This window comes from Pinus tabuliformis, chromosome J (assembly GCF_031772625.1).
Source record: "Pinus tabuliformis cultivar Carrire ecotype Pingquan chromosome J, CPIR1, whole genome shotgun sequence".
Classification (NCBI taxonomy): Eukaryota; Viridiplantae; Streptophyta; class Pinopsida; order Pinales; family Pinaceae; genus Pinus; species Pinus tabuliformis.
Genome location: NC_142295.1, coordinates 367,148,403 through 367,160,641, shown reverse-complemented (window position 1 = coordinate 367,160,641; position 12,239 = coordinate 367,148,403).

Below are 12,239 nucleotides of genomic sequence, written 5' to 3'. Positions count from 1 at the left end.
TCACCACATGGGCCAACCAGAGGGTGCCACGTGGCCCTATTAGAGGCCGCCAAGTGCCCTTGGTTTTGGCACCAAAAATTTGTTGAATGGACCAACAAACCTCCACAAGAATCGAACATGTAACCTCTTGTTTGCAAAACCGACTCCCTACTAGTGCGCCACAATTGTTGCTTGGTATTCAATGGAGGTCGACCCTATTTAAACTTTAGGAGCTCAGTGGTTGTGGTAATGGGTGCGCCTGACTGACTCGACCCTTGGTTCTTTGGTGTATATGTGACCACCGGTGGAAGTGAAGGGGCACCCAGGTTATATGAGTGTCACGAGACTGGGAGCGGGGCTAGGGAGGTCGTGTGGCCTATGGCCTGCACCCCTTGATCACATGTGGTCCAAAACAACCAACAACGCGACATAAGGAGAGGGATTGATCCTTATAAAAAAATCTATTTAATATTTAACACAATGCACAAAAACGATAACCTTTGTCGAGTTTTCTGGATTGAACTTGATACCTTCGAGTTTATTACTAAGTGCCAAACCATTACACCACTGAACTCTTTTTTTTCCCAAGTTGCAGAGCGAATCAATTTGTAGAGTTATTTGCAAGCAATTTGAAGGAGTTCTATCTTGGCCATTTTTCAGCCTTTTTGAGCCCAAGATGATCTTACACAAGGGTTTTTGGGCATTTTGGATACAATAGCAGTGTTATTTTTGCAAGTTGAGGCTTGTATTTTGATGTATTTTAACATTTGAGAATATTCTAAAAAGGTCACCATTAGAAGCTAGACCCAGAGACGTAGCTTAGGAGGGATGAACTTCATCATCAATTTCTTGTGTTTTGATGTTGCTTATTATCCATTTTAACTGTTAAAATTATGCAAATTTACTTTAGGTTGTGTGCTTTTGAAATCATGATCCATTGCCTAAAAGAATAAAATAGCTTGCAAATCATTTCATGAAACCTTCATTTTTAAATTTTGGATCAATGATACAACAATAACCTATAGTGACCTCAGACTATGATAATAAGACAATGACTTCTAGTAATATCCAGTAAGTATCCTTGACAGTGACACTTGTTATGCCTTGAATTGGCAAGTATTTATGATAGTAATCATTCTAATAGTACCTTGAATACATGACAATGATTAGGGTTTTGGGAGTTGTTTCTTTGTGATGGTATGTCAATAGTGTTATTGCATTGATCTACATGACAATGCACTTGGTATTTTATAGTGTACTTTGGTACTTGACGGTGCTGATTGTACATGATAATTTCCTTGTGATGATAACAATTACCTGGGGACATTATCTGGATGTTGGCTTGATGACATAAGAGTACTTGACTGACATAACAAAATGACACTTGGCAGATTTGGGTTTGGTATATCAACAACTTTGACAGTGTGAGTGAGGTAGTGTTATGCAGTAGTCAGTTGATGTGGCAACTAGGGGTTAATGTGTAGACTGTGTAGTGGTTTGAATTGGCTATGTGATTAAGCAGAGGCAAGATTGTGTTTGAGGTAATATTATATAATGATCAGTTGAGCAGTGTTGAGTAATGAGGATCCCATGGCTTTACTGTGATATATATATATATATATATATATATATATATATATATATATATATATATATATATATATATATATATATATATATATATATATATATATATATATATATATATATATATATATATATAGATATATATATATATATATCAAGCAGAGCAGTATAATCGTTATTAAAATTTCTATATATTGGTTTAGAGCACAAGGGTATCTAGTCTGTAAATTGTGAAACATGGTCCACCGGCTTGTCAGGGTGGCAGAGTGGTGTAAGGTAGGTGATTGAAGTCACCTTCAGGTTGGAGTCCGAGAACACTTTAGGTTAGCAAGGTTGTGCTATGATAGGTTGTAGCCTACGCAGGGTGTTAGAGAATCTATCCAGTTGCAACTGGTACAAATGGTGTTGGAGCATCCATGAGGTTGGAGCATGAGATGTAGGGATTAGAGCGTCGTCCAAGTTGCAATTGGTAAATAGGGTGTTGGAGTATCCTACAAGCTGGATCATATAAATCTGGGGGTTGGGGCCTCCTTTATTTGGAGCTAAAAACTTGATGTAATTATTTTGAAGACAAATATTAAGAAGCATTTGGTGGTTTTTGACCTAGAGGGGGTTTTCCACCTAAAAATCTTTGTGTCTGTTGTCTTGATTATTGTGCATTGTTAAATGGTGTTTCTTACTGTTGATGAATGTTTATATTGATTTGATGTTAATGATAATTATTTTTCAAAAGATTAAAATTATCTAATTATAAAGAAATACTAATTCACTCCCTTTCAATATTTCCAACAATTATTCCCTCTCACATAAGGAGAAAAAGAAATAAGGTAGCAGATTTTATAGCCAACTTGGGATGTAATGACATTAACATTCACCTTTCAGCGAGCTAGAGAAATCATTTATAGGAGTATCAAATACTAGGACTTATTGATCTAATAAAGAAATATCAAGAAACCCCACTCGGGATGGAAGCACATAAAGAACTGGATTTACATTGAGGAGTATCTTTTCAACAATCCAATTCTTGCACCTCCAGTCAATCCAATCATTTGAAGCAATATTGATATTTCCAAGTCCTCTTGATAGCTTCAATTAACTTATGGTTTTTGTACTTGGAATTTACCTGTAAGCTGGAAAAATGTCTTGCATAATGAAGTCTTCCTCATTAGACCTTTTTGTATATATCCGATTATTATATGGACATTTGGGACAAAAGACATTAAATTTAGCCATTGGTTTGATTTCCAATCTAGAAAACCATTGCAAAAGGACTTTGATATTATGTAATATGATATTAGTTTAATGGAAAAAACTTATTCACAAAAATTAAAAACTAAGTAAGAAAAATGGAATTCCTAAATTCCTAAATGTCTAACTAAAAGAAAACAAGAAAAAATTATTAACTAAAAAATTAAATTAGCCAATTTAACAAAAAAAATTTAAAATCTATGACTAAATTTAACAAGAAACAAAAAAATTCCTAATTTGTATTTGAAGAAGAATTTTTTAAAACTAAAATCTAAAGAAAATTTAGAGATCCTAAAGTTAAAAAAAAAGCAGATGGTTGGGAAATATTTACATACCATATTTTAAGATGTGAAGAGAAATTCCTACCAAAGTACATCAAGATCGACCTTCTTTCACTTGCAATGCTCCTGTAAATGTTAGTGATGCAATATTCCACCACATAAATAATGAAGGAAAAGTAACAAACTAAAACAAAAGGAAATATATTGCTCCCTAAGGAGGTTAAATCTAGTGCTAGTAAAATAACCAAATCAAAATAAAAAGGTTTTTCTCAAATAAAACACAACATATGAGGGAAAATCTTATGATATTCTCCCCAACTATTTTAAATGTTTTTTTTGACTTAAAAAAAACAATGAGGGAAAAAAAAAAAAAAAAAAACCTCTCCCACCATCTTTATGTTGACCCTGATCACTTAAGAGAATGAACTTTTGCGTGATTTTGTTTAAACATAATAGAACACTATCAAAGAAAAGAGAAAAATGCATCAGATAATTAGCAAAAAAAAATCTTTTATTATCTCCAAATCTGTCAAATGAGGTAGAGTGTCTTCCTTTTATAGAACATGGAAAACTCTAATACATCAATTACAAATCCAATTCCATGTGCTCTTGAGAACCATGGGAGAATACAAGTGGATTCCACACTAATTTTGGCCACATTGATAAATTTAAAATAAATAAATAAATGTGAACAAAATAACTGTACCCATTTTCTAGAAAATTGATTAAAATACTAAAGGGGTCAAAGCACTTTTTGAGACTTCTAGAAATCTGATAATTAAAGTTAGTTGTGTTCATTTGACCAAACTAGTCCATTTTTATATTAATTTTTTTTTTAAATGTGAACATGGACAAGGGAAATATTTCTCATGTATGTGTTAGGAAAACCTTGCACATTAGAATTAATTCTCCAAATAATATTGTTGTAGATATTTGGAGATGATGAAACACCATGTAGTTATCCATGTTGATTGACATGATCACCAATGCATGGTTTCAAACCTTTAATAATACATTCAATTTCAACTATGAGTTATAAATTACAAAGATAAGATAAATTAACATAAATAACATAGCCAATATTACCAAATTACTCGAAAAGTAATTAAGGAAACAACCTTACCCCGTTACAATTGAGAGGAAGGTGAAAAGCTTCAAGGGAAGGCCAACAAACATGAGAAGTCCAAAATGCCTCTTGGAAGATGAAAACCAAGGGTCAGTGAAATTGCATTAATGTGTACCATATGAATGAGAAAGGTATCACATGATTTATCTTAATTATTTTATTATTATTGTATGTGTTTAATAGTGCTATCAGAGCACATTAGGTATCAGTGTAACTCCGCTTTGTCATTTTTGGCTTTGTCAGTTCTCTACCATCATTCCTTTTTGTGCATTTGTCAAAGTAGAGAACAATTATCTCTCTCATGCTTACAGTCCTGACAACCCTATTTACTACACTTTTTGAGTTGATGGGGCACAAACCCACAATTTTCATGAAACTTCCAAAGAATTTATAACATTTTTTGAGTGTGTGCATTTCTTCCATCTATTACCTCAGCTCACAGAAATGCCATCAACTTTCTATTTTAGCCTTTACTATCTCGTCGTATCATTTGGTTATTTTTTTTTGTATTCACACCTATGTAAACTTTTCAATGTGAACTTTTCCCGAAACTTTCAAAGAGTGAGTTATTTTCTTACCCATTGACCATTGGGTGTTACTTTGTCCCACATGAAGTAATGTTTTTCCCATCTTCCCTTGTCAAATCTAATATTTGTTTCTTTGTGTTATTTCCCTCTAATGTAACACTGCATGCCTAGGGTTTCCAACTCATTCTCACATGGCAAGGAGAATGAGGCCTTCTTCTTAGACAATTACTATTCCCATTGATTGTGAAGATATGTCAAAAATGGAGTTCCTCTAGGATCAAATTGTCATAGAAAATTGCAGAAGCACTTCTTCAAGTTGCAACTTGAGATCCAAAAAATTATTGACCTTGTCAGTGTATTAAAGGGTTTTTGTGAACATATTGACAAAACATTTCATGTCTTTGAGTGTTTCATAACTTTCTTGGAGCTAGTGGTTGCAAAACCACAATGAATACTAGATAAGATTCGTCAATTCTGAGGAGAAATCCCCAACTTATTGGTAAGCCAAGGGGGTTCAACACTCATTTTTTTCACTCTTAGGTTTTATATATAGCCAAAGTCTTAAACCATAAGGGGTAGTCCTTTATGTAAAGAGACTTTTTTTCCCATCCAATAAGGGTTCTTACCTTTGTTATTTCAAGCTTTCTCACTTGTGGATCATTTAGAGTATTTCCAACATTGCCATCATAGTTATTGTCCACTTGCCCATAAGAGGAATTTTGAGGTCTAAAAAGGGCCTCCTAAGGAATATTATAAAATAAGATTATATTACATTATCAAATTCTAGAGGGAAAAAAGAAAAACTACTTTTTCAACTTGTATTTTAAACTTATCTCCTTACCATTTTACTCAAATTTCGAGTGATAGCACTCATTGGATGTGAATTTTGATTCTTCATCCAAGGAGTACCCATGTTACATACTTTTGGAATCACATTTTTTCATGTATTTCTCATTTTTTGTGTAGGAGGGTCCATTGAAAATATGCAACATGGGTATTCCATAGATGAGAAATTAAATTCGCATCCAACATGTGCTTGTTGGTCCTCCAAAATGTCATCCTCTTTTAACCTCATTTACATCATTTTACCATATTCCATACCTCTTTACCATATTCTGTAGCTCCATAACCCTACATTAATAACCATTTTCATGGTCATATGGGTTTATCATTATTATTTTCCAAGTTATTTATTTTAAGCATTTAAAGAGAATTTATGCTTAAATATTAGGAAATTAACATATTTTCATATATATGTTAATGTGGTATGTGTTTTATGATATTGTAGGCCTATTTGAAGATTCTAGAAGGGCCCTATTTGGCTACTCAACCACAGGTTCGAGTTTCAATTCCAACTCATGAATATTTGTGGGATAATTGTAGAAGATTTAGATCATTGACTAAGCACATTCAAAGGAGAAATACCATGGATGTTTTGATAAGTGTCTCCTATCAAAACTATGAGATAATTTTGAGATGATTTGTTTCTCATATTTTTAGGTGATTAGTTGTAACCATGAGATAAATGTGGATTTAGGAGAGATTTGAGGATCTATATTTATTGATTAGTTATCTTAATTTTTTGTATAAACAGGAGTGCATCCTTCATACAAAGGAGTTCCAAGTTCTATCCAAGATATGTAATTTGTAAAGTGAGGATAGAGAGGAAGAGAGTTGAATTATTTTAATATTTTTGGAGCTTTTCTCCAACTTCATTTTATAGAATACATATTGTTGCTTTGATCTCCAAGCTTTGATAATCATTCGATGTGCTTGTTGAGGAGTGGAGGGCTCCCATCAACCACAGTTTGCACACATTTTTCATTGTTGTACATATTGGTAACATTGTATAATTATGTTATTTCATTTATTTTCATTTTAGGCAAGTGTGGTTTCATTTATGAAAGTTTAGTTTAGTTTCTTTTATGTTATTTTGATTCATGTTTTTTTTATTAAGATTGATTCAATTTCTTTATGTTTGGATTGGATTAGATTGATTTAATTTACATTGTAATTATTTTCAAGTTTCTTGCATTAGATTAATCTATTCTGAGAAATAATTACCTAGCACATATAGTACATGTATACCTCATCAGTTCACGAATCCCGAGTTCACAATTTAAATACAGGGATTTAACTCACAATTAAATCACCCAACATTTTGGCGTCGTTGTCGAGGGAGGTATACATAGGTTCTTATTTTGAAAGCTTAGACAACTCATGATAGTTGCATTCATTCTTATATGCATGATTAAAATCATATTAAAATAATTTATGATGCATATTAAATATTCAATAATTTTTCAATATTTTGTACTAATTTGTGTGCAAGATAGGAAGTATCAACCAATTGGAGTAATTCAAAGTTTGAAAGCTGTTCTTCCAATAACTTTCTTGAATCCTAGCAACAATTGGGATATCTGCCTCTCAGGAAGGATATATTTTAATTGCATTCAGAAACTTGTCTATCTCTCCACCTCTACAAGAAGATATTCAAGTCTCTTTTGATTCCCCTTGTCAATCTATTGAAGGGACTGAAGAATCGTGGAATACTTTTGATGGGGTGCAACCACTAGAATCTAAGATTGAGGAATGCATAATAAAAGAGGATATTCAATGTGATCTAAACTAAGAAAGGAATCCAGAATGTCATAGCTTTATTGAAAGATGGTTCTAACCAGGGATCAAGTCACATCACTCTTTCATTCTTCCTTACTTCTTGATTGCATTATCAAAACAACTAGTTTTTCATGCTTTGATGTATTTTTATGCATATTTTTCAAACCTAAGCATGAATATCTTTGGATCAAGTCAGATCACTCTTTCATTCTTCCTTACTTCTTGATTGCATTATCAAAACAACTGGTTTTTCATCATTTGATGTATTTTAATGCATATTTTTCAAACCTAAGCATGAATAACTTTTTACTCATGGTACGCACATGGTTACAATGGAAATATGCATACACTTTAACCAATGTTTCCATTTCCATTAGAGTAGAAAAAAATCATAAATAAAACCAAGTTTGGTGATGTTTTTAAGTTTTTTTTTTAAGTCAGATTTTATTTTTGGTGCTACAGTAAGAGCCACCTCACTTACTAATCATTTTGCAGGAAAATATAAAAATAGAGGAGAACAAATAGATTTTTGAGAGCTAAAATTTGAGGTTTGAGATCGAACCTTTTTACTTTGTTTATTTATTTATTTTAGATTTCAAAAGAATAAAAGAGTTGACAAAATTCCCAAGTATGCTCTCTTCTTGTACCTTGTGTGACCTGGAATATCATAAAGGAAAATTGAATAAAGTTAGCATTAAAATTTTGTAAGAAAACTCATAGATTTAAAAATTGCATAGGAGATCTAAATTCATTATTCATTCTAAAAATACTCAAAATTTAATCTACAAATTTTGATTAGATCTATCTCAAAGTTTGCTATTCCTTTTTTTTTTTTAATTTTTAATTTAAATAAAGTCTTTACTTTTGAATATAAAAACAAAAAACAAAACAATTAAAACAAATTAAAAAAAAATAAAACAAATTAGATTTTTCAAATAAAACAAATTAAAAAAACAATTAAAAGAAATACAAAATGCAGAAATTAAACTAAAGATATCTCACAAACTAGGAACTGGATTTTCATAATTTTTGGTTAGGAAGTGCGTAATATTCTAATGAACAACCCTTGTAAATTTCAGCCCAATCCTCTTCATGATTTTCGATAAAATAAGTATCATCATCTTCATCCATTTCACCTACATCTAGAGATATGTGCATTGGATCGATCTGAGTTTTGGTGTGTAGACGCATTCAGACCATAGGAACCTTCCTACAAAATTTCACCTCAATCCGATTCATAGTTTGTGGGAAAATCATTCCTGAAATTTATAGCAATTTCGATTATATCTCAAAATCTGTGAATTGGATGGTGTTGATTTTTGGTGTGCATAAACATTAGAATAGTAGGAACATGTCCACAAAATTTGAGAAAAAATCCAATGGATAGTTTGAGAGGAAATGACCCACGAATTTTGCTATAACATACCTTGTAGCAACCCACAACAAAAAAAAAAAAAATTATGAGTGGTATCTTAAATGTTTTCCCATTTTTTATAGAATAAATTGGTTGTGAGATCCATTCTTTTTGGCAAGAGGATAAATTCAATTGAAAATCGAATATTTTGGTGCCATGAAATTGATTGACAAGTGCCCTTAGACACTTGATTTTCTCCTAAAAATCTTGATTTTTGTTTTGTTGGGCATTTGTTATATTGTTGTCTCATTAGTTAAATTTGTAGAATGATTAATATTTTTAACTTTAATTAACATTTTTATGGCTTAAATTTGAATTGTGGTTTATTGTTAAGTATTTGAATTTGTAAAAAGAGAGGCCACGAGTTCAAATGGAGTAAATCCAAAATGTGTTAATTGATCTACAATTTTGATAATCCTTAACTAGGCAACAATTTTGCTACCATATGGCAAGGTCCACGTGGTAGCGTATTATTAGTCAACATTACATAGACATTGCCCCATTGTCCACCATGTCACCTTGAAAATTTAGCTCGTGATGTTTGCATGCCATGTCATCTACCCACTTTAGCATCCACATCAACATCATGTTACCATGTGGCACCCATGCACAATTGTATTTCCCGTTTCATAAAAACTTCAAACAATCACTCTTTCATACGACATCAATTTTCGATGATTCAAATGTCGTTGGAAATATCTCAACAATATCTACACAATGAGAGAGTTTTCATCAACGTTTGAAACAGTAAAAAATTAAATAAGTTACCAAAAAAACACCAACAAGTAATCCAAAGTACCGTTTTCCAAACAGGTAAAAGTGCATTTAATTTTTCTTCCTTGAATTTGTTTTATTAATACTATTTCTAAGTTTTCTTGTATATATATCAGATGAAGAGAGACTAATCACCTCTCTCTCTCTCTCTCTCGATAATATTACATTTTATTGCAAAAAAAGGCTAAGTTTTTGCAGGTTCTAGGACAATGAAAGAAGATCACTATATGCACGAGTGCCTTTTAAAGACCAAGTCTATTTGAGAAGAGCATGCTCATTCCATGTCAAATCAGATACATTACACTATTTCTACTAAACAAGGCATCACAGATACTAATTTTATCATTGCTACTCATTCTAAGCCTACAATTGATCCATAAATTTCCATCTCCCTACTGCCAAACCATGATTTCAAAACTCATTTTCCATTTACAATCTTCATACTTTCCTGCCTCATTTTCACTCACCCTTAACCCAAAAATAAAGTCATTAAGCTCCCTTACAAAGTTGAGTCACACCATTTTCCTCTTCCTTTATGAAAAATAAAACTTGATAATGAAAATCTTTCATCTATGGTCCTTCAAATGATTATTTTATACTCACGTTAGATGATGGAGGATTTATTAAGTCCCTTCTAACAAGTCTTGACCTATTGACTCTAACACATCATCTTGGATCAAGACTAGAGATTTTTCAAGTACCTTAAGGCTTGCATGCCTTAATGGCAAGTTCTCTCACCAATAAACAATGGGAATACATCAATGTCCCCTGTTTGTCGAATCTTCTAAGTGACTTGACTACGACACATCTATTTGTACCTAGTAATATGTACTTAGGCATATTGACTCTCATTGAAATCAATCGTGAGTAGTCTCGCGTTGGTTAATGACATTCATTAATGGCCAATAATACAACAATTTCTTTTCTATGTTTGATATCAACACATCTATTCACATAGATAATAATTATGCCACTGAGTGGGAATAAATGAAGACTATATGATTTCAGCATCTTACAGCAGGACTCAACTCAAAATTCAACAGTCATAGCAATAAATATTCCAATTTTAGATCAGATTCATTCTCTATTCATAGAACCAAGAGAAAGAAAAAGCAGATCATATTCTTTTACTTCACATTCCTATAGCTTATAACTATGTACATAAATTACCTGCATACGAATTCTGAAAACAGAAAATAAACAATGGCGAGAGCATAAAACATAAAACAAATATACAAAGAGACTTTCCCTTAGATCCAAAAACTGAAACTATCAGATTGATTTTCCATTATATTCCTTTCAATGTTACAACACACACACACATACACACACACATATATGCTGAAGAATCCATTAACCCTGGATTAGAACATAATCGTAGTTCCCTTGATCAGTACTACAAAATACCATGGACAGAAAACCAGCATGCCCAAGACCATGTGCGAAATCGATGCACAAAACCATAGGTAGGTCCACCTGCCTAATATAATGTCGTGGAAAGAATATAACACAACCCAACATTCTGCCACTTTTTGTTTTCTTTCCACAGGGGGCCACAAGAGAGCTTAGTCATTGATCTAGCCCTACAATTCCTATTGTTTCTCTACACCAAAGGAACTTCTCAATGTTCACAGACTTTGTCAATGCATCCACAATATTCTTCAAACTTTCCACCTTTACCAACAACACCTTTTTGTCCTCAACGTTATCCCTCACAAAGTGATACTGAACATCAATGTGCTTTGTCTTTGAATGATAAGCAGGGTTCTTTGCCAAGAAAATTTCACTTTGGCTATCAAAATCTATCCTTATAGCTCATTGTACTAACCTTATACTTGAACACAATCTCTGCAACCAAACTGCTTCCTTTCTTGCATGAGTGTTTGTCATGTATTTTGTCTCTATAGTTGAGAGTGCCACTACAAACTGTCTCTTACTCATCCGACTGACTACACCTCCAAATAGGTTAAACACATACCCACTTGTAGATCTTCTCTGATCCAGATCTCCAGCCCAGTCTGCATCAACAAAGCCACAGATGTCCAAAACTCTGTCCAATCTTGGTCTTCCTTGGTAGCATAAACCATAATCACTAGTGCCATGAAAATACTTGAAAACCCGCTTCAATATTGTCCAATGCTCCTTCCCTAGTTTTGACATAAACCTGCTCAATACTCCCACTGCATGTGTAATGTCTAGTCTATTATAGACCATTTCATACATCATACTACTGACTACACTTGCATATGGAACACGGGACATGTCCTCTTCCTCTTCTTGTGTCTTGGGATACTATTCAATAGATAACTTTACACCAACAGGAATAGGAACCTTCATTATTTACTATCCTGCATATTAAACCTATGCAGTATTCTCTCGACATACTTCCTCTGGTTTAACCAAAGCTTCCTCTTTGACCAATCTCATGTAATTTCCATACCCAAAATATATTTTGCAGCACTAAGATATTTCATGTCAAATTTGGAGGACAATTGGGTCTTCAAATATTGCATAATTTCTTTTTCATTTCCAACTATCAACATATCATCCACAAGCAAGACTAGATAAATAACACAATCACCAATTAATTTAAAATACACACAGTGATCTACTTTACTTCTGGTGAATCCAAGTCCCCATATAAATGTATCAACTTTTTGATACCACATCCTTGGTGACTGTTT